General features: G+C 45.9%; 1 long non-coding RNA gene and 1 pseudogene across 1 annotated transcript in view; one reads left to right on the forward strand and one right to left on the reverse strand.

Annotated features, from left to right (window-relative positions):
* The window catches only part of LOC145360201 (uncharacterized), a 148,236-nt gene that overhangs the window by 48,181 nt on the left and 76,058 nt on the right, over positions 1–23,997 (reverse strand). The window lies entirely within an intron of this gene.
* LOC145360333 (5S ribosomal RNA) lies at positions 18,216–18,334 on the forward strand (annotated as a pseudogene).

A 23,997-nucleotide genomic window follows, 5' to 3' on the forward strand; every position in this document is an offset into this window, starting at 1 on the left:
GATGGCCTACTCCTGCTCCTATTTCTTATGTTATGTTCTTATGTACTCCACTGGTCTTCCCTTCTCTTCACCCCCCTCCTCGTTGCTCACAAATAACTCCATAAAGATCGCAAACCAGATACTTTAGAATATGTGAAATTCTCTCTAGATGTGTCATCCTACATTTATTGGTATCTTTATGTTGAGGAAATCTCACAACACCAGGTTAAAGTCCAACAGGTTTATTTGGAATCACAAGCTTTCGGAACACTGTTACTTCATTAGGTGAGTGGAGAAGTGGGTTCACAAACAGGACATAAATAGACTCAGACTCAATTGTAAAATAGTGGTTGGAATACGAGTCTTTTCAGGTTATCAGGTGTTTACAGGTACAGACAATGTGAGTGGAGAGAGAGGTAATCACAGATTAAAGAGGTGTGAACTGTCTCAAACCAGGACAGTTAGTGGTCACACTACATGTAACCCCCACTTGGTCTGGGCTTGCAAACTGTCTTGCAATTGTCTTGCCATTGTGTCTGTGTCTATGTTTGCCTTATTCGTGAAGCCACCTCTCCACTCACCTGCTGAAGGAGCAGTGCTCTGAAAGCTCATGATTCCAAATAAACCAGTTGGACTGTAACCTGGTGTTGTGAGGCTTCCTACTGTGCTCCCCCACATCCCCCACCCCAGTCCAACACAGGCATCTCCACATCATCTTTATGTAGAAGCATGGATTAGCCTCAGTTTCAATTCTGATGAGGGATATAGGGGCGGAAGTGGCAGTAATGTCTAGGACTTGAAGCACAGGAGATTTGAACTCAAAGGAAAACCACAGGACTATGTCAACATTGACTCCTACTTGAGATGGTGATTGGAAACGACACTACTGTCAATGGTGAAGAACAGAAGTTTGCAAAGGAGCGGATAGACTCTCAGTGTACAACACCAATGTATGATGGGGGAATGGCCTCCAACACAGTAAGTGAGGGATTGGGGTAGCGAGGCTGATGTGGCATTCGAGAAGTTTTCCAATTGGTTGGGGGAAGTCACTGTTTAAATTTAAATTCCACACCCCCAATCACCACTCGCCCCCACCCCCAGCAATGTCCATAATTAAACTACCAATTCAACCTTAGAAATCTGGCAAACAACTTTTGAGATTGATCGTGCTGTCAAGCTTTATCTGAGGTGTTGAAATCTCCTTTTGGAGAGAGTTATGAGCCAGATGTAACTGATGTTTCATTTATTTATCTTGTTTATTAGTGTCACAAGTAGGCTTAGATTAACACTGCAATGAAGTACTGTGAAAATCGCCTAGTCACCACACTCCGGCGCGTGTTCGGGTACATTGAGGGAGAATTTAGCATGACCAATGCACCTAACCAGCACGTCTTTCGGACTGTGAGTGGAAACAGGAGCACCCAGAGGAAACCCACACAGACACTGGGAGAACGTGCAGACTCCGCACAGACAATGACCCAAGCCGGGAATCGAAACCAGGTCTCTGGTGCTGTGAGGCAGCAGTGTTAACCACTGTGCCACCCAAAAGTGGTTGAAAGCAGGATTCTTGCAATTTGTCCCTTAAGTAGGATTATGTGGCTAGCAGGCCAGCTCTGAAGAATGGTGACACGGAGATGAAAATCAGTCTGTGATTTTTCTTGATTGCCCGTGGGGATTTATGTAGAACTTTCTTTCAGGAGATGAAATGAGTGGGATGTATTGCATGTGCTGTCAAGGAAAGAGCTACTTGATGGACTGAATGGCCTTTTCTCCTGGCACAGTGTTACAGTCCCTCAGATGCCCAGTGACCCATTCGACAGTTGAGAGTCCAGTTGGCCGTAATGGAAAGAGTCAAGAGCGGCCATTTCAAATTTAGCATGCTACTCTTAGAATCATAGAATCCCTACAATGCAGACGGAGGCCATTTGGCCCATTGAGTCTGCACCGATTCTCCAACAGAGCACCTTACTCAGGCCCTGTCCCCATATGTTCACCCCGCTAAATCCCCCTAACCTACACACAGAGGGAAGCCATTCAGTCAACTAGATCTCTGCGAGAGCGAATCCCCTTCCCCTGCCTTTTCTCTATAGACCTGCAAGTCTTTTATCTTCAGGATGTGGAGATGCTGGTGTTGGATAGGGGTGGGCACAGTCTCGTTATAGCAGGTTAAAGTCCAACAGGTGCTGTTCCTTCCTCAGGTGAGTGCACTCACCTATTGAGGGAGCAGTGAACAAAGAACAAAAGAAAATTGCAGCACAGGATCAGGTCTGTCGACCCTCCAAGCCTGCACTGACCATGCTGTCTGACTTAACTAAAACCCCCTACCCTTCCGGGGACCATATCCCTCTATCCCCATCCTATTCATGGACCTGTCAAGTAAAAGTCACTACTGTATCCACTTCCACTACCTCCCCCGGTAACGAGTCCCAGGCATCCACTACTCTCTGCACAAAAAATCTGCCTCATACATCTTCTTGCCCCCGCACCTTAAACCTATGCCCTCGTGTAACTGACTCTTCAACACTGGGGAAAAGCTTCTGACTATTCACTCTGTCCATGCCTCTCATAATCTTGTAGACTTCTATCAGGTCTTCCCTCAACCTCCGTCGCTCCAGTGAGAACAAACCAAGTTTTTCCAATCTCTCCTCATAGCTAATGTCCTCCATACCAGGCAACATCCTAGTAAATATTTTCTGTACCCTCTTCAAAGCCTCCACATCCTTCTGGTAGTATGGCAACCAGAATTGAACACTATATTCCAAGTGCAGCCTAACTAAGGTTCTATAAAGCTGCAACATGACTTGCCAATTTTTAAACTCAATACCCCGGCCGATGAAGTCAAGCGTGCCATATGCTTTCTTGGCTACCTTCTCCACCTGTATTGCTACTTTCAGTGACCTGTGTACCTGTACACCCAGATCCCTTTGCCTATCAATACTCTTAAGGGTTCCGCCATTTACTGTATATTTCCTATCAGTGCTCCAAAAGCTCGTGATTCCAAATAAACCTGATGGACTTTAACTGGTGGTGTGAGACTTCTAACTTTTCTCTTCAGGTAATTATACAAGAACCTGTTGAAAGCCATAATTGAAATTCTCTCCAACACACTCTCAGGCAGCGCATTCCAGATCCTAACCACTCGCTCTGCTAAAAAAAAAATTCCTCATGTTCGTTCTGGTTCCTTAAATGGGCATTTCCTGGTTCTCCACTGTTTTGCTACTGGGAACAGTTTCTCCCTATCTATACTCTCATAGCTTTGAACAACTCTATCAAAGCTCCTCTCACCCTTGGAGAGAGAATAGAGCCAACAATGGACTCTAAACTCCCTCTCTTCCACCTTCACCCCATTTTCATTTACTTTATTTCATTTCTCCTTTTCATCTTATTCATCCATTTTTATCACTTTCATTTCAGTGGTTAGCACTGCTGCCTCACAGCACCGGGGACCCGCGTTTGATTCCCGGCTTGGCTGTCTGTGTGGAGTTTGCACGTTCTCCCCGTATCTGTGTGTGTTTCCTCCGGGTGCCCCAGTTTGCTCCCACAGTCCAAAGATGTGCGGGTTAGGTGAATGGCCACGCTCAATTGTCCGTTAGTGTCAAGGGGATTAGCAGGATAAATACATGATGTTACGGGGATAGAACATGGGTGGGATTGATTTTTGGGACAGGCTTGATTGGCCGAATAGCTTCCTTCTGCACTTTAGGGGTTTTATGATTCTGATTTTTATTTCTCGCTCTCCATTTTTGTCTTCTAAACCTCCTCCCCACCCACATTCCTGCCACATTCCTCAGGTTGTGCCCGAGCATGGTGCCACAGTCCAGAGATGTGCAGGTTAGGTTGATTGGCCATGCTAAATTGCCCCTTAGTATTCCAGGATATGTATGTTCGAGGGATTAGCAGGATAATTATGTGGGGTTTCGGGGATTGGGCCTGGGTGGGATTATTGTCGGGTGCCCGACAATATGGGCCTGAATGGCCTCCTTCTCCACTGTAGGGATCCTATGGATAATCTGTACCATTGTTCGGCCATTCACGCATTCTGATCTCTTAATGGACGCTATTAGCACTTTCTCAGCCTTTATCACCATCTACATTCCCCTTGTCCAATTAAAGCTCACCCCCACTCTCATAGTATAAATCTTGTCTGATTTTCCTTGCCTTCAGCTCTGACGAAGGGTCATCCAGACTCGAAACGTTGGCTCTATTCTCTCTCCACAGACGCTGTCAGACCTGCTGAGATTTTCCAGCATTTTCTGTTTTTGTTTCAGATTCCAGCATCCGCAGTATTTTGCCCTTTACCTGTCTCCTTCTTGTCTTGAAGAAAAATAGTCTCAGTGTTGCCAATCTAGCAATGTAACTGAAGTTTCTCACGTTTGGAACCATTCTAATAAATTTTGACCCTCTCCAATCCCAACATATATCTTACCAGGGGTGGAATTCTCCAGCTGTCCACAGCAGCGGGATTCTCCTGTGCAGTGAACGGATATTTGGCTGAGCGCCAAATTCTCTGTCCTCGCTTTCAGCGGGAGCGAGGCACGAGCAGCCAGAGAATTCTGGCCCAGAGCTGCCCTCACTTACCTGGCAGTTCCATTTTGATCTCTTTAGCAGTTAAAGATTTAGTGAAGGAACGTCACCCCTTCACTCCCTTTCCCTTCCTCTAACTTTCCATTCCGCAGATGCCATCCATTCCCTGGGAGCGTGCCCGGATCCCTGTTCATCATGTGCACGCTTTGACACTGAGATCCTGAGTTTCATCTGCCAAAGCGCAGTAAAATTCGGGTTGGTGAGGTCGGAAACTGGGGCTGGATCCAGTAATGCTGGGATCTCGTTGCTTTTTCCACCCATCAGAATCTGTGGTGTGTTTGGAGGTTGACACATAATCCGCCTGCCCTCAAATACCTTGGCAAGGGCATGGAGAACAGCTTTAATGGACTTCATTTCCTATTGCAAGCAATTGCTTGGAAACATTCACATTTTGAAAATAGTAACCCAAAGAAAAGCGTTTTAAAATCCTTCGCGTGATAGGAGGAGTCTTTTTCTGTGGCAAAGCGTCATAGCGAGTTTCCAGCCACAGTTCTGGGTACGACGGGCTACAGAAATAAAGTAAATGAGTTTGACAATGGCAATGGGTTGTGGTCAGGCGCACCAACCACAGGCAGGCTTCGATCCTGCTCTCCTGATGTTCTGCTGTGAACACTCCATAGCAAATAAACTTCAGCTTAAGTTTGTGAAGGCTGAATAACAGGCTAATCTTATCATGCACACACACACACGTGCATGCGTGCGCACGCGCACACAGACACACAGACACATACACGCACACGTACTGAGACACACAGACACACGCGCACACAGGGAAATTTTCCCATCCTGCCCACCACAGGAATTGTAGTGGGTTTTGAAGGGGGGGTGGGGGGGGTGTGGTGTGGGAGGACCATGCAAAGGTCCGTTGACCTCGGGTAGGACGTTCTGACCCTTGGGCGAATGTGGTCGGAAAGCTCCGCCCATAGTTTCCAGTGTGAATCGCGGGATGGAAATGCTCCTTCGCTCCTCCCTGTTTCTTTCAGGCCTTGGGAGATTCGCAATTTTTGTCAGTTCATGCCAGGAATGGCGTACCTGACCACCACCCCCCTCCCCCACCCTCCACACCCCCTCTCCCCAACCATCCTCCGCCTAATGGAGCCAGAGACTTGGGTTCAATTCTGGCCTTGGGTCACTGTCTGTGCGGAGTTTGCACATTCCCCCCATGTCTGCATGAGTTTCCTCCAGGTACTCCGGTTTCCTCCCACAGTCCGAAAGATGTGTGGGTTAGATGGATTGGCCATGCTGAATTGCCCCTTAACATCAGAGGGATTGGCAGGATAATTACATGGGATTATGGGTGCGATTGTTGTTGGTTGGCGGGCCGAATGGCCTCCTTCTGGCACTGTAGGGATCATACTAAAGTTAAAATTTATTTATTAGTCACAAGTAAGGCTTACATTAACACTGCAATGAAGTTACTGCGAAATTCCCCTTGTTGCCACACTCTGTCGCCTGTTCGGGTCAGTGTACCTAACCAACATGTCTTTCAGGTTGTGGGAGGAAATTGGAGCACTCGGAGGAAACCCATGCAGACACGAGGAGAACTTGCAGACTCCGCACAGACAGTGACCCAAGCTGGGAATTGAACTCGGGTCCCTGGCACTGTGAGGCAGCAGTGCTAACCACTTTGCCAATGCACGGGCATTTTCGTGCTCCGTACATTGGCAACAGGGTAGGCATCTGCCGAACCGATTCTGCACAGGACCCTTACAGTTGGCACACATCTTGAGGGGTTGGATTTGTGCCGCCCCTAAATTATAATTCCATTGCAATCTTCCGAGGGTTAAAATATCAGTGTTTTAAAGTGCTGCGGGAATCATGTAATTAACATAAAATGATGGTGATTGTATAAATAAGTGAAGAATGCCGCCTGTGTTGTAGAGGAACAGGACACTCCAGAATTGCTACTGTAAGCCAATGTGTATAGAACTCCCACAACATTCTTTCCTAAACCCCTCTATTGACAAATTCCCCTTGTAAATATTTGCTTTACTGCCCTTGGTCGTGCTTGCTTTCATTTTGTTTTTGCTTGTGAGTGGGAATAGTTGACAGTTGTGCGGGGGTGATGTGTCTGCCATTGATGGAAGGCAGTGGTGTCTCAGCCTTTCCGCTCATTACTGGTTAGAATCCATCTGTAATCATTACAATGACCACTGATCACTGCTTGTTTTATGAAGCACTCTCTTAGTTTTAAACAACTCTCTTTCCAAGTGAATGCGGGACACCCGGTCAGTGTTGCTGAACCTGAGATGACTGACACCTTCAAAAAGGAGCTGCATAAATACCTGAGTAGGAGATTATTGGAATACATGTATAAAAAAAACAAAAGCAAATTACTGCGGATGGCTGGAAGCTGAAACCAAAAGAGAAAATGCTGGAAAATCTCAGCAGCTCTGGCAGCATCTGTAAAGAGAGAGAAAAGAGCTGACGTTTCGAGTCCAGATGACCCTTTGTCAAAGCTAAAAGTCACAAAAAGTGGGAGATATCTACCCTGCAGGGCGAGAGAAGGGAAGATCAGTCATAGCCACAGAAACAAGGGGAAAGGCTGCTGATGGCAGTCCACAGAAAGAATGGAAGGTGTGAATGGCCAAACGGCAGAGAAGCTAAAATCAGAGGGCAGGCTGTGACAGATGAAGATGTGGGGGGAGGCGAGGATGGGTGGGAGAGAGATAAAACATGTATAAATACACTGTCACCTTTCCAGTCCGAGAGTACGAGAATCTGCAGGGGACAGTGGTGTAGTGGTCACATTGTGGAACTGATGATCTAGACATTCATGTTTTGGTGACACACGTTCAAATCCTACCACAGCAGCTTGGGGGAGGGGGGGGGGCTGAGGGGGAAGATTTAAATTCAATTAATTTCTTTCAAAAATCTGCAATTGAAATTTAGGCTCAGTAATGGTGACTGTGAAACTATCAATAATAGGGTGGCACAGTGGTTAGCACTGTTGCCTCACAGCGCCATGGTCCCAGGTTCAATTCTGTCTGTATGGAGTTTGCACATTCTCCCTGTGTCTGTGTGGGTTTCCTTCGAGTGCTCCAGTTTCCCCCCACAGACCAAAGATGTGCGGGTTAGGTTGATTGGCTATGATAAATTCACCTAGTGTCAAGGGATTAGCAGGGAAAATGTGTGGGATTATGGGAATAGGGCCTGGAGGGTACAGAGTCAATGGGCTGAATGGCCTCCTGTACTGTAGGGATTCTATGAATTGTTGTAAAAACCAATGGAGCTTGGGGAAGGAAATCATAGAATCCCTACAGTGCATGAAGAGGCCATTCAGCCCATCTAGTCTGCATCGACTCTCCCTGACAGAGTACCTTACCTAGGCTCTTTCCTCCACCCTGTCCCTTTAATCCCACATGTTTGCTATGGCTAATCCCATTAACCCACACATCTCAGGACACTAAGAGGCAATTTAGCGGTGAGGCAGCAGTGCCAACCACTGTGCCACCATGTTAGCTTTACCTGGCCTGTCCTACATGTGACTCCAGACCCACAGCAGTATGGTTCACTCTTAACTGCCCTCTGAAATGGTCTAACAAGTCACTCAGTTCAAGAGCAATTAGGGATGGGCAATAAGTGCTAGCCCAGCCGGTGACGACCACATCCACAAATAATTAAAAATGAATCTACTGTTTGGAAACACCAGTTGCCTGGAATTGTTTGGAACAGACCTTATCATCAGACTGGTATCTTGGGAATGGAAACATGGAAGACACATTATTTGGATGAGTCATCATATTTTTATTACTATCTCATAATATTCCATGCCTCAAGTAAATAATTTTATCCGTGTTGTTTTCTGGTTCGCATAATTGTGGTCAGGCACTCCAAAGTCATTCCATAATTCAAAAAATTCCAAAATTCCGAAATGATTGTCCCAAGCATTCCGGATCAGAGAGGTTAGAGTGTAAGAAATGAAGCATAGTGGCCCTGGAGGTAAGAAAAGGCCAGATGCAATCCTGTGAAGAGCTTTGGTCCCCTTATCTAAGGAAAGATACACTGGCATTGGAGGCGGTCTAGACAAGGTTGATCCTGGGTGTAGAGAGATTTTCTTATGAGGAGAGGTTGAGTAGTTTGGGTCTGTACTCACTGGAATTTAGAAGAATGCGAGGTGACCTTTTGGAGACATTAGGCAGCATGGTGGCACAATGGTTAGCACTGTTGCCTCACAGCGCCAGGGAGACGGATTTGATTCCTGGCTTGGGCCACTGTTTGTGTGGAGTCTGCATGTTCTCCCTGTGTCTGTGTGGTTTTCCTCTGGGTGCTCCTGTTTCCTCCCACAATCCAAAAGACGTGCTGATTAGGTGCATTGGCCGTGCTAAATTCTCCCTCAGTGTACCTGAACAGATGCCGGAGTGTGGCAACTAGAGGATTTTCACAGTAACTTCAGTGAAGTGTTGAGGTGAGCCTACTTGTGACACTAATAAATAAGCTTAAAAAAAACAGTATTACCAAGGTGAAACTGGACCATTTAAAAAGTTTATTTATTAGTCACAAGTAAGGCTTACATTAACACTGCAATGAAGTTACTGTGAAATTTCCCTAGTCGCCACATTTTGGCACCAGTTTGGGTCAATGCGCCTAACCAGCACGTCTTTCAATTTATGGGAGGAAACCAGAGCACCCAGAGGAAACCCACGCAGACACGGAGAGAACATGCAAACTCCACAGAGACAGTGACCTGGGCTGGGAATTGAACCCGGGTCCTTGGCGCTGTGAAGGGACAAAGGTTCAATTGCCGGCTTGGGCCACAGTTTGTGTGGAATCTGCATGTTCTCCCCATGTCTGTGTGGGTTGCCTCTGGGTGTCCCGGTTTTCTCCCACAATGTGAAAGACATGCGGTTAGGTGCATTGGCCATGCTAAATTCTCCCTCAGTGTACCCGAGCAGGCGCGGGAGTGTGGCGACTAGGGGATTTTCACAGTAACTTCATTGCGGTGTTGAGGTTCTGCCTACTTGTAACACTAATAAATAATAACTGAAAAAAAGAACATTTCATATTGTCGGGGGTTTGACAGGGTAGATGCTGCGAGATTGTTTCCCCTTGTGGGAGGGCCTAGGACCAGAAGTCATAATCTCAGAGTAAGGAGTCACCAATTAAGACGGAGATAAGGAGGAATTTCTCCTCACAGAGAGTAGTGAATCTGTGGAATTCTTTACTGCAAAGGGCTGTAGAGGCTGGGTCTTTAAATGTGCCCAGGACTGAGATAGACAGATTTTTAATCGGTGAGTGAATCAAAAATGATGTTGATCAGGTGGGAAAGTGGAGTTGCAGATTATCATATCAGATCAGTCATGACCTTATTGAAAGGTAGAGGAGACTCAATAGGCCAAAGGGCCTACTTCTGCTCTGATGTTTTATGGTCTTAATTGGTGTTTAAAAGAAGATTAGAAATACAGGATTTGCAAGATGTAAAAAGAACATCTCATTAGCCCTCAAGCATCCTGGTAGTCACATGATACAATAATAACAGAGTTGTTGACTAATTGCAGCAATCAATCTCTAACAATTAGTCTACAATAGGGCCAGAAATGGTATGAGGAAAGCTCGAGTGTTGGAAAGCTTTTGGAAACATTGGCCCACGTTCAGCTGTTTCTCTCAAGCCTGTTACACTTGCTGTGACGTGGCTCAAACTACTACTGCGATGTATCCCAAAATATTATTTTCTGCAAGAAATCTATCGAACGTGCACTTGAATGAATCAATACTACCTGATTCCATTGTCTGCTTAGGGAGTCTGCTCCCTAGGTTGATGTTTTACTCACTCACAGCAACATAAAAATAGGAGCAGGGGTGGATTATTTGACCCTTTAAGCGTACTGTGCCATTCAGTATGATCATAACTGATTCTCCATCTCAGTGTCATTCTCCCGCACTCTCCTCAATTTTTCTTTTATTCATTCGTGGGACTGGGCATCGCTGGCTGGCCAGCATCTATTGCCTATCCCTAGTTGCCCTTGAACTGAGTGCCTTGCTGGGCCAGTCCAGAGAGCAGTTGAGAGTCAACCATATTGCTGTGGCTCTGGAGCCACGTGTAGGCCAGACCAGGTTAAGGACGGGAGATTTCCTTCCCTAAAGGACATTAGTGAACCAAATGCATTTTTCCGACAATGAGCGATTGTTTCATGGTCATCAGTAGATTCTTAGTTCCAGATTTTTAAAAAATTCCACCATCTGCCATGGTGGAATTCAAATCCAGACCCTCAGAACATTACCTGAAGTTTCTGGATTAATAGTCTAGCGATAATACTACTAGGCCATTGCCTCCCCCTTTAAGTGCAGTCCCATAAGTGGGTTTCTGATGCTAGCAGGTCAAAATTAAATACAGGAGATGTGAGGACGGGTGAAAATTCCAGAGTGTAGCTTTGGGAGCTGTGTACATAATTATTTTGGTAATTCAATATTGCACAATACTCAAGAAAGAATTTATTTGCATGTAGTTTATAGTCAAAACAGACTTGGTGGTTGGAATTTTATACTGAGTCAGAGGTTAGCTACCAGATGGGTTGGGGAGTGTAAATTCGAAACTAAGTGGCAATGCCCATCGCCTACCCGCCTCTGCTGGTATTTTACCAAGGTTGGAGGAGACCTTAGACAGCCCATCCACTCTTAGTACTTTACCAATCACAGGCCGAGTGTGTCAGGTTGTTGCAAGTTGGGGCTGGTATTCGCTCATGTTTGGAAAGACAGTTCCCAATGGAAGCCACTCCCATGGTACTCCCACCGCCCCCCCCAGGCCCGCTGCTTTCCTGCCACCCCTTCCCCTCCAATCAAGACCCCCTCATTCACTCTCAAGCTTGCCAGGCCATACCAGACTGACCACAGCGAAGCTGCTCCAACCACCTTGTACCTGGGTAGCACGATGACCTTCCTGGAAGACTGGCTGCAGTTCTCGGGGGCACTGCAGGGATTGTGGACTTCATAGAATCATAGAATCCCTACAGTGCAGAAGGAAGTCATTTGGTCCATCAAGTCTTCACCAATGCTCTATAGAGCATCCCACCCAGGCTCTTTCCTGTAACCCCACATACTTATCCTGCTAATCCCCCTAACCCACACATCTTGGGACACTAAAGGCCAATCCACCTATCATGCACATCTTTGGACTATGGGAGGAAACCGGAACACCTGAAGGAAACCCAGGCAGACACGGAGAACGTATAGACTCCACACAGGCAGACCGGAATCGAGCCCATGTCCCTGGCACTGTGAGGCAGCAGTGCTTAACCACTGTGCCACCATGCCACCCATTGCCAGCTATTTGATTGGAGGCCAGCTTTCAGAGGTGGGAGGTGCTCCCATCTTCCTAAGAGTTGCACTGCCTCAGTGTAGAATACCAGAAGGTACGTTGAACGACAGTGTTGCATTTGATATTTATTTCCTCATGACTTCAGCTAAAAACATGGAAACATAGAAAATCTATGGCTCTGACACAGAAGGAAGCTATTCAGCGCATGACATTGCTGGATGGAGAAGAGTTAGCCTGTCCAATTTCACTTTCCAGCTCTTGGTCCGTAGCCCTGTAGGTTATGGCACTGCAAGAGCATATTCAAATATTTTTTAAACGTGATGAATGCTTCAATTTCTACCACTGTTTCTGGCAGTGAGTTCTGGACTGCTACCACTCTCTGGATAAAATTACTTCCCCTTAACTCCCTTCTCCTTCTGCCAGTTCATAGAATCATAGAATCTCTACAGTACAGAGGAGGCCATTTGGCCCATCTAGACTGCACAAACACTAATCCCACCCCAGATCTATCCCTGTAACCTCATGTTTTTACCCTGTGAGTCCACCTGACACTCAGGAGCAATATAGCATAACCAATCAACCTAACCTGCATATCTTTGGGCTGTGGGAAGAAACCGGAGCACCTGGAGGAAACCCACACAGACACATGGAGAATGTGCAAACACCACACAGACAGTCACCCAAGGCCAGAATTGAACCCGGATCCTTGGCGCTGTTAGACAGCAGGGCTAACCACTGTGTCACTATGCCACCCTTTAAATAGTTCAAATAATTATTTTAAATAGAAACAGAGAAAAGAGAGGCAAGAGTAGGCCATTTCACCCTTCAAGCCTTCTCCACCATTTATAATGATCATGGCTCCTCATCCACTTCAAGGCTGTGCGGGTTAGGGAGATTGGCCAAGCTAAATTGCTACTTGGAGGCCATTTGGCTCATTGAATCCACCAAAATAGCAGCTAATCCTGTGTATTTGCCATGACCAACCCACCTGACCTACACGTCTTTGGAGTGTGGGTGGAAAGTGGAGCACCCAGAGGAAACCCCCACGCAGACATGGGGAGAATGTGCAAACTCAACATAGACAGTGACCCGAGGCCAGAATTGAACCCAGGTTCCTTGCACTATGAGGCAGCAGTGCTAACATTGTGCCACCATGCTGCAAGGTGAACTGAAGTTCATTTATTTCTTTGGAAGCTTAGTAAGCAAATGGTACGCAGTTGACCGCACTCCCGCTGTGAGGCCGGGCTGCCTGTGTTTGATCTCATGCTTGAGACTGACAATTATTTGCACGACTGAGGAAGTGCTGCAATGTCGGCAACGCTATCCCTCAGGCGGGACATGACTCTGAAGACCCATTTGCTTGGTCCAATGATTCTTTATTGGTCTCATAGCTTTGCTGGGAAACAAACGTTAGGGGTAAGGTTTTCCCAGTGTCTCGGCCAACATTCTTCCTTCAATCAATGCTAGCAAAACAAAACAGATTGGCTGAATTCCTCTCGCTGCTATTTGTGGAATGTGTCTGGCATAGAATGACTACCAGATTTGGCAGTTTAATAACAGTCGCCACACATCAAAAGTAATTATTTACGTGGAAAGCTTTGAGAATGTTTAAACATGATGAAGCCTTTTATAAATGCAATCATGTTATTAGTATTTGGTTTCTCAATTCAGGCTGTACATATGTCAACAAACTCAATCCGGTACTTTCTGCTGAAGGGCTGTAGATAGTGATGGTCACCCAGACTGTGTGAAAACAGTCACCAGGAGGATAACGGGGACAGTTACTCATTTAGGTACTTCAACTTGCCCCTAGTTCAGCCCGTCAGCCATTTTGATCAACGGGGGGTGGTGGGGGGGGGGGTGGTGTCAAGGGTCTTGTGGGGCAGATGGGGGAGTGGAGTTGAGACCACAATCAGATCAGCCATGCTCTTATTGAACTACAGAGCAGGTTCAAGGGGCTGAGTGAGTTGGGTGAGTTGAAATTACCTCCTATTTAATATTAGCAAGGATTGAACCATTGTCCTTCATCCCCAACACAAACTCTGCTTCCTTCTCACTGGTAAATCTCTGACAACCTCGGGGTTATATCTCACCCTGAGATGTGAGTTTCACATATTGGTGGGCGGCACGGTGGTACAGTAGTGCCTCACTGCTGTCTCACAGTGCCAGGGACTCGGGTTTGATTCCTGGCTTAGGTCACTATCTGTGTGGAGTTTGCACGTTCTCCCTGTATCTGCGTGGGTTTCCCCTGGATGCGGGTTAGGTTGATTGGCCATGCTAAATTGCCCCTGATTTTGGGGGGATTAGTTGGATAAATATGTGGGTTTACTGAGATAGTGTGGGATTGTTGTCAGTGCAGTCTTGATGGACTGAATGGCCTCCTTCTATACTGTAGGGATTCTATGATTCTGTAGTGCCATTACTGAGACCATCTATTTCCACCATCATTCTCTGCCCCTGCCACAGCCCTTCTACTGCTGAAGCCCTCGTGAGTACCATTGTTGTCTCTAGACTTGTCTAATCTAACACACTTCTGGTTATACCCTCTGGTATCTCCAAAACTGCTGCCCGTGCCTTAACTCTCACTAAATCCCATTCATCCATCACCCCCTCTGCTCCCTGCCTATGTTGCCTATTAGTTAAACAATGCCTCAATTTTAAAATCCTCATCCTGTTTGCCAATCCCTCCACAATCTGATCCCTTCCTCACTCTGTAATCACCTCCAGTCCTTAACCCTGTGTGATATCCACACTCCTTTTATTAGGGCAGCTTGAACATCCTCGATTTTAATTGCTCCACAACTGGTGGGTGCAATTTCAGGTGCCTAAGCTCTGAATTCCCTCCCTAAACCTCTTCACCTCTCTAACTCACTGTCCTCCTTTTAGATTCTCCTTAAAACCTACCCCTTCGACCAAACCTTTGGTTGTCGGTCCTTGGGTGATTTGGTACCTTGTTTTCTTTTGTTATACCTCTAACTAGGCAGCTTAGAATGTTTTCTTCTGATAAAGGTGCTTTATATGAACAATTTTGTTTGTCTTTGATCTCGGGTGGGATTTCCCGCGTCCCCATGGTGTGTTTCATGGTGGCCCACCATTGGTTGGCAGTAGGATCTTCTGGTCCCGCCACCTCCAACAGGGTTTCCCGTTATTAGCACCCTTCCAACCTCAGGAAACCTGCGGTGGGGTTTCGCCATCACTGGGACCAGAAGAAAACTCTGGCCCATTTCGCTGCCAATTATTCTTGAACATTTTCTGTCTCCAACATCAGACCTGCCTCCCATCCATTGACTCTGTCTACACTTCCCGCTGTCTCGGAAAAGCAGCCAGTATAATCAAGGACCCCATACACTCCGGACATTCTCTCTTCCACTTTCTTTCGTTGGGAAAAAGATACAAAAGTCTGAGGTCATGTACCAACTGACTCAACAACAGCTTCTTCCCTGCTGCCATCAGACTTTTAAATGGATCTACCTCATATTAAGCTGAACTTTCTGTACACCCTAGCTAAAACTGTAACACTACATTCTGCACTCTCTCCTTTCCTTCTCTATGTGCAGTATGCTTTGTCTGTACAACATGCAAGAAACAATATTTTTCACTGTATCCCAATACATGTGACAATAATCAAATCAAATCAAACTTCCTGCTGTCTCAAAAAAGCAGCCAGCATAATTAAGGACCCCACGCACCCTGGACATACTCTTTTTCATCTTCTTCCATCGCGAAAAAGACACAAAAGTCTGAGGTCATGTACCAACTGACTCAAGAGTGGCCTCTTCCCTGCTGCCATCAGACTTTTGAATGGACCTACCTCATATAAAGTTGATCTTTCTCTACACCCTAGCTATGACTGTAACACTACATTCTGCATTCTCTCTTTTCCTTCTCTATGAATGATATGTTTTGTCTGTATAGCGCGCAAGAAGCAATACTTTTCACTGTATACTAATAATAAATCAGATCAAGCCAAAATTCATCCACATTGGGCCTGGCCGGTAATGGAGGAGGCGGGAGGTTCTGGGGGTGGGGGGAGGTGTGGTGGTGGGGAAGGGAGCGGGGGGGGTGGAGTTGGTGGGGGAGGTGGGGAGGCGGGGGCTGTGGTGTGGGAAAGTCCGCTTTTCGCTTTTCCAGACCTACAAGTCAGAATGCTTCAGAGAGGGAGAAAAATAAGCTTAAAGTCAGGTCTCTCAAATCCGGAAGGAGTTAACTACATTTCTGAAGGGATTTTAACACAATTTTATAAGCAAACTGTTCCCACACAAAAGCTCCCACTGAGAAAGCAGCAGAGAAAAACTGAAATACATTCATTAAGTCTTGTCGTGGCTCTCCGTTCAGGCTGACTATTCATTTGCCATAAGACATAACTCGCATTGTATATTTAAAAAGTGCCTCAATCCCGCAGAAAAATAGAGGCCATTCACAATGTGGGTAACATGATAACTTGCACTCAGGGGTTGGGATTAAGGAAAATATTTTGTTTTTTGCGCTGGCGTGCAGGTAAGACATGGGTCAGCTGATGGGCTGCTGCTGACTGGGACTGTTGCCTCAATTCTCAACGCCAGCAGACCTGGAGAGCGTACGCAACTTGAGAATTAAAATGGAGGCTAAGAGGCCGCCGACAGTCCGTAAATCGATTTGCATGCCGCAAGTCTCAAAAAATAATCTTCCCTCAACCAAAATCATAATTGTTTTTTTTTTGGCGATTTTTCTATTGTGGCCAGTGCTTTGAGATAACGCAGCCAGATCCACAGTAATCTAACAAATAGTGATCATTCTGAAAAGCCGACGCTCTAAAAAAAAAGATAATTTTATAAAAACGCTCATTTTTCAGTCGTGACCTTTGATACTGTAAACAGAAAGGAAGACTTGCATTTCTGGAATGCCTCTAATGGACTCAGTATAATGTACAGCCAATGAAGTACTTTCTGAAGTGTAGTCACCGTCCTAATCCAGGAAACGCAGCAGCAAATTAGTGCACAGCAAGACTCCACAAATGGTAACAGAACCATAGAATACCTACAGTGCAGAAAGGGGCCATCTGGCCCATTGAGTCTGCATCGCCTCTCTGAAAGAGCATCCCATCTCAGCCCTATCCTCATAACCGCACCCATTTACCATCACTAATCTGCCTAATCTACACATCTTTGGACACTAAGAGGCAATTTACCATGGCCAATCCACCCAACCTGCACATCTTTGGACACTAAGGGGCAAATTAGCATGTCCAATCCACCTAACCTGCAGATCTTTGGACTGTGGGAGGAAACTGAAGCACCCGGAAGAAATCTATGCAGAGAGGGGGATAACGTGCAGACTCTGCACAGACAGTAACCCAACCGGGAATTGAATCTGGGTCCCTGGCGCAGTAAGACAGCAGTGTTAATCACTGTGCCACCAGGCCATCCCAATTGATGAAATAACTGACAAGCGCATTTGTTTTTGAGATGTTGGCGGGCGGATAAATGTTGACAAGGAGACTGGGAGAAGCTTGCTTCTCCTCCTTTGCAATAGTACCATGGGATCCTTTAAGCAAAGTGAAGACAGGCCTCAGTTTAATGTGCCCTCTGAAATGTGGTACATCTGACAGTGCAGCATTCCCACTGTGGCAATGTGGTTGACTCTCAACTGCCTTCCAAAGGCAACTAAGGATGGGCAATAAAGCTGGCCAGCCAGCGATGCCCATGTTCCATGGATGAATAAAAAAACTGCAGAGGGGTGGCAGTCTGGTTCATGTGATCATGTGCTCAGGGCAGTGAAAAGAAATTTTTAAAAAGTTTACTAATTTGTCACAAGTAGGCTTGCATTAACACTTCAATGAAGTTACTGTGAAAATCCCCTCTAGTCGCCACACTCCAGCACCTGTTCAGGTACACTGAGAGAGAATTTAGCATGGCCAATGCACCTAATCAGCACATCTTTTGGACTGTGGGAGGAAGCCAGAGCACCCGGAGGAAATGCACGCAGACATGGGGAGAATGTGCAGACTCCACACAGACAGTGACCCCAGGCAAGGAATCAAACCCAGATCTCTGGTGCTGTGAAGCAGCAGTGCTAACCACTGTGCTGCCGTGCCACCCAGTGGTGTGAGATTTGAAAGTGCTACCAACCTGTGACATGGTTGATACTCAATGTTTGTAGGTTGCATTCAAAATTTCACAACATGGACAGCGGAGGTGGTCTCCTTCCCCCATCTTATCCCAGTTCATGCTGGCACTCTGCTTTTTCTCTCTCTACGTTCAGTTCGCACAGTTTATGTCTCTTATCATTATCTTAGTTCATGCTGAAACCCCCATTCTCTCCCATTTCCCAATGATATCCTGTATAAATGTGGTCTAATGACTTCAATGAGGTCAATGATTTGGGACTACTGGAGTATCAGTTCCATAACTAAAGCCTTGCCTTTGGCCATATTAGTCTGAAAATGCCAGATCTCATCTGATCTCGGAAGCTAAGCTGGCTCAGGCCTGATTAGTACTTGGATGCGAGACCACCTGGGAATACCAGGTGCAATAGACTCGTAGGTTGTACTGGTTCACGGGCTCCCAAGTGTACCCTTTTTGCAACCTTGTGGAGTCCATGGACCATGTCTACGCTATGTGTTGCAGGCTGCACAACTTTTTCAATTTTCTAAAAAACATTTTATTGAAGTTTTGTTTGCACTTCAGTCCCACGTTCCTGATCTACGGGCACCCGAATTGGGAGGGTGGGGAGGTGGATCGGGAAGAGGACCTCCTCATGAACCTGCTGCTGGGCCATCTACAGATCCAGGCAGGGGGCGATCGAGGGATCGTCCAACCTGACTGTCTGCCCTTCTATCGCGGCTCTATTCGCAGCCGGGTGTCCCTGGAAGGGGAGTCCGAGAGCATCATTAATACCTCCCATGCTTGCTGGGCACCGCAGGGGCTGGGGTGTATTATTGACCCCTTTAATCACATTTTAATTTGATGTTTTAAGTTTCCTTTCCGTTTTGTTTTGGGGTCCCCTCCTTTTAGGGAGCTGCCCTTTTTGAGTTGTCCCTAAGTTAATTTGATTTTGTTTATTTGGATTGAATGCTAAAATTAAGGCCTGATAAGACTGCCCAATCAGCAAGCTCTACGGAGCCGTATAATGTGGAGTGTTGAGGTCACCGGCACTCAGGCTGAATACTCTGTTCTGTGACCCTCCTGAGTATTGCAAACCATTGTAAATAAATCAGTTTTGGTGAAGGGACACCAGCCATTCCATGCACTAGATTCCATTTTCCAATATTTCTTTTATACCCTTTATTTAAAGCTGAGTTTCTAATCAGTTAAGGGCAGGATCTCCACGTTCCTGGCATCAGCGCCTCAGGAAATTTCTCAACATTAGCCCAGAGACTTCTATTTATGAAAATTAACAGTGCCTTACTGTTCAGCTGGATGCACTCTTGCTTCTGACTCAGAAGGTTGTGGGTTCAAGTCCCACTGCAGGGAGTTGAGCAACATAATTTGGGCGGACACTCCAGCAGAGCACCGAGGGAGTGCTGCACTGTCAGAGGTGCTGTCTTTCAGATCAGATGAGAAACCAAGGCCCCACCTACCTTGACAGGGCATTGTTTATTGATTCATTCACAGGGTGTTAGTGTTGCTGACAAGGTCAGCATTTATTGCCCATCTCAAATTGCCTGTGATAATTTGAACGACTGAAGAAGAGGATTGCGGGGGTTCTTTGAAGAGGACTTCTCCCAGATGCCATGGTTGATCTTTATTCTTCCAGTACATCACTAAAACAGATTATCCACTTGCTATTTGTGGGAGCTAGCTGTGCACTCATTGGCTGCAGCGATTTGCTATATTACAGCAGTGACTAAATACCAAAAGTGCGTCATTGGTAGTAAAGCATTCTGGGATGTCCTGAGGGTATGAAAGTTGGTAGTGGGGAGACGCTGGCCTAATGGATTTATCTAGTCTATTAATCCTGATAATGTTCTGGGGACCTGGATTCGAATCCCGCCACGGCAAATGGTGCAATTTGAATTCAATGAAAAAATATCCGGAATTAAGAATCTACTGATGACCATGAAACCATTGTCGATTGTCGGAAAAAACTCACCTGGTTCATTCATGTCCTTCAGGGAAGGAAATCTGCCGTCCTTACCCGGTCTGGCCTACATGTGACTCCAGAGCCACGGCAATGTGGTTGATTCTCAACTGCCCTCGGGCAACTAGGGATGGGCAATAAATGCTGGCCAGCCAGCGACATCCATGTCCCACAGATGAATATAAAAACAGAGTTTTAAAAGAAAACAAGTTCTTTATTTCATTACACATGGAGAATCGATGTCTGTGAGTGTTCAGTGTAAATGCACAGGGTGCTCACTGTTTAGGTGGACAGTTTGGTGACTTATTCACAGGGCTGCAGCAGAGGGTCAAGTTGAAAGGGGGAAGGAGGGCACAGGAAATGCCAGCAGTGAATAACAATATTTTTGTGAGGTTTGGAGTATATTCGTAATCCTTCTGACCACACAATAACCTTTAACAAATGTAATCATTGCCAGTGTTGTGAATGGCGTACCGTAGTCTCTTTACAGGCACTTGGTTAAGCCAGTGGGCGAGTGAGTGAGAGATGCCAGCAGTCAGTTGGTACCGGAAAATTGTCTCGGGGCCCTCTACATGTCTCGAAGCCCAGATTTCCGTGCTTTTTAATAAGGAGCATATCTAAAAGGCAAGCATTCTGATTGCTCACTTCCAGTTCTCTGCGTGGAACCCATGACAACATATTCAGCGCCATTATTAGTGGATACTCTACCCCTGTTCCTACCTAGTGTGGACAGTGATGATTGGCCCCCACACATTAGTGCTCCAATGAACTGTGCCTTCATGAGTTCAGTGCCTGACTGTCAGATTGAGTAGGTTTCCAGGAACATATGGCAAGGAGGGAACTCACCTTACCATGATGCCTTGTACAATAGAAGGACCAATGTAAAGTCCTTTCAATGAAGCTGTTAGCACACATAAATACCACATAGCTATCTTACAGTAGATCACAAGGTAATTATGGAACTTACCATTTAGTTCAACTTGATTTACTCAATCAGAGAAAGCTGAATATCACCCCATTGTAGCCTCCAGCTGTTCCTTTTACGATTAACCCTCTGCTACCTGATCTGAATGTTTATCCTACGTGTTGATCACTTGGGCTGTGAGGTTTTTGAAGAGGTCTCGGAGGTTGTCCATGCAGGATCCTGCCACTCCAGATCCATACAGAATACTGTTAACTGGATTATTGGTGTCAAGGAGCTTTGTGTTCTTGTTGTCATTTGGCTCCCAGATCACAGATCAATGTTGAAAAGATCAGAACTCTCCGGCTGGGATTTTCCACCCCCCCACTCTCTCCCCAATCCCTACCCCTCCCCCCCACAACTCCCCACTCCCCCTTCCTCCATGTGGTGGAGGTGGCTCACTATTGGCCGCTGGCGGGATCTTCCAGTCCTGCTGAGATCTCTAGCATTTTGCATGGTTCCCCCCACCTCACCACCAGGGAGCCATCACGGCAGGCCGGGAGGGGAGGGAGGTGGGGGTTGTCTTTGTTGAGACTGGAAGATCCCACTGGTGGGAAGGGCTGGGAAAATCCAGTCCTTTAACCTACCGTGATGCCTTGTACAATAGAAGGACCAGTTTGAACTGGTTCTGTTAAACATCACATCAATTTTTAGCGCAGCATTAAAATGTGGCCTCTTAATTAGAACTCTTACACACAATTAGTTCCCAGCTAATTAGTTCCTACTTCTTTATAGGTAATCCAATAGTAAAAAACAAAAGATGATCCACAAGTTCACTCCTAATTATCAATCAATTTTCATGGAATTGAAGTAAGGTGTGTGTTTTGTCATTGCAGGCCTAGCATCTGCTCTGTTCCTCTGTGCTTAAAGTTTGGGCGGCAAGATAGCACAGTGGTCAGCACTGCTGCCTCTCAGCTCCAGGGACCGGGTCCGATTCCCGGCTTGGGTCACTGTCTTTGTGGAGTTTGTACATTCTCCCTGTGTCTGCATGCATTTCCTCCGATTGCTCCGGTTTCTTCCCACATTCCAAAGATGTGCGGGTTAGGTTGATTGTCTTTGCTAAATTGCCCCTTACTGTTCTGGGATACATAGGTTTGAGGGATTATTCCAGTAAATATGTGGAGTTACGGGGATAGGGCCTGGGTGGGATTGTTGTTGGTGCAGACTCAATGGGCCGAATGGACTTTTTCTGCACTGTAGGGATTCTATGATTCTGTGATAAGTACGCAATGATCTCCATCATAGCTACTCGCCGTGGCAACAAGTTTTATTCTCCAACAACCCACTTGATCAATACAGAAATCTCTCCGACCCTCTCTCCTCACCCCCTGTGACAATTGATGATCCTTCATCACCGACGGCACAGTGGCACAGTGTTTAGCACTGCTGCCTCACAGCGCCAGGGTCCTAGGTTCAATTCTGGCCTCAGGTCACTGTCTGTGTGGAGTTTGCACTTTCTCCCAATGTCTGCGTGGGTTTCCTCCGGGAGCTCTGGTTACCTCCCACTGTCCAAAGATGTGCAGGTTAGGTGCATTGACCATACTAAATTGACCCTAGTGTCAGGGGATTAAAAGAGTAAATGTGCAGGGTTACAGGAATAGGGCCTAGGTGGGATTGTGGTCGGTATATTCTCGGTGGGCCAATGGTCTCCTTCTGAACTGTAGGGATTCTGTGGCCTGCACACCCAGCAGAAATAACCCTTCCCTTCTCACTCTGTTTGTAGAGCAGAGAACAGCTTTGTTGGAACTGATGACATTTTTAAACCAAATGTGTCAGGTAAAATGGTGGAAGAAAGGGAAGGGGAAAGGAAAGAATGTAAAGATAAATATATAGAAAAAAATCCAAAAGTTTTGTCAAATAAAAATATCACATGATGAGCAGTGTGCCACAGGGATCAGTGCTGAGACCTCAACTTTTTAAAGTTTATATAAATAACTTGGATGAAAGGACTGAAGAAATTGTTGCCAAAGTGTAAGGAGGCTACAGACAGGAACAAAGATAGGTTAAGTGAGTGGGCAAAACTCTGACAAATGAAGAATAATGTAGGCAAATGTGAAATTGTCCATTTTGGCAAGAAGAATAAAATAAAACTTATTGTCTAAATGGTGAGAATTGCAGAGGGATCGAGGTGTCCTTGTGCATGAATTACAAAAGGCTGGTATGCAGGTACAGCAAGTAATTAGGAAAGCTAAAAGAATTGATTCTAAAACCTTTGAAACCTTTGAGATTCTGAGGAGTGCTGACAGGGCGAATGTGGAGAGGAAATTTCCTCTTGTAGGAGTATCTAGAACTTTGGGCCACTGTTTAGAAATAAGGGGTTGCTCATTTGAGACAGAGGATAGAAATTTCTTCTCTCACAGGATCGTGCATCTCTGGAATTTCTTTAAAAAAAATGGAAGCAGGATCTTTGAATAATTTTAAGGCAGGGCTAAACGGATTCTTCATTTGTGAGGCTTTTGGGGTAAAAGGTTATTGGGGGTAGGCAAGTTACAGTCAGATCAGCCATGGTCTTACTGAATGGTGGATCAGGCTCGAGGGGCTACTCCTACTCCTAATTCATATACTCTAATGTGTATTGTTAAAATCAATTCAGAGAAGATATTTAATTATACAAAATGGATCTCATAAAAGAAAATCGAGAATGTTCTTCCCCAAAAGGCTAATTAGAGGCTGGACCAATAGAAAATTTCAAAACCCAGATGGGTAAATAGAATTTAGGTAGAGATCAGCTGAATGGTGAAACAGACTCAAGATTGAATCAAGATTGACATATTTCCATTCCTCAATACTGAGAATACTTAGAAGTGACATTTGGATTAATAAAAAAGAAACATTAACAATTTAAAACCACTGTATTGGTAAACCGCCATTGATTGAATGGCACTGAGCTTATTTTAATACCATAAAACAAGTGTCTGAGAGTTCAGTTAGTGCAGCACTCGTTCTGAACCTGAAGAGTGCCAACCAGCTCCCTAGTTAGGGTCCTGCACAGGCAGCAAGGGCCTCTAGTTCTGGCCTCTTGAACATCCCCGATATTAACTGTTTCCCCTTTGCTGCCAATTCCTTCAGTTGTCTAGGCCCCACAGGCCCTCCCTAAATCTTTCTGTGTGACAGTTCCCTTCATTAAGACACACCTTGGAGCCTACTGTCTTCACCAAGC

The sequence above is a fragment of the Carcharhinus amblyrhynchos genome, chromosome 30 (genome assembly GCF_965287045.1).
Source record: "Carcharhinus amblyrhynchos chromosome 30, sCarAmb.v2.hapA, whole genome shotgun sequence".
In the NCBI taxonomy this organism is placed as follows: domain Eukaryota; kingdom Metazoa; phylum Chordata; class Chondrichthyes; order Carcharhiniformes; family Carcharhinidae; genus Carcharhinus; species Carcharhinus amblyrhynchos.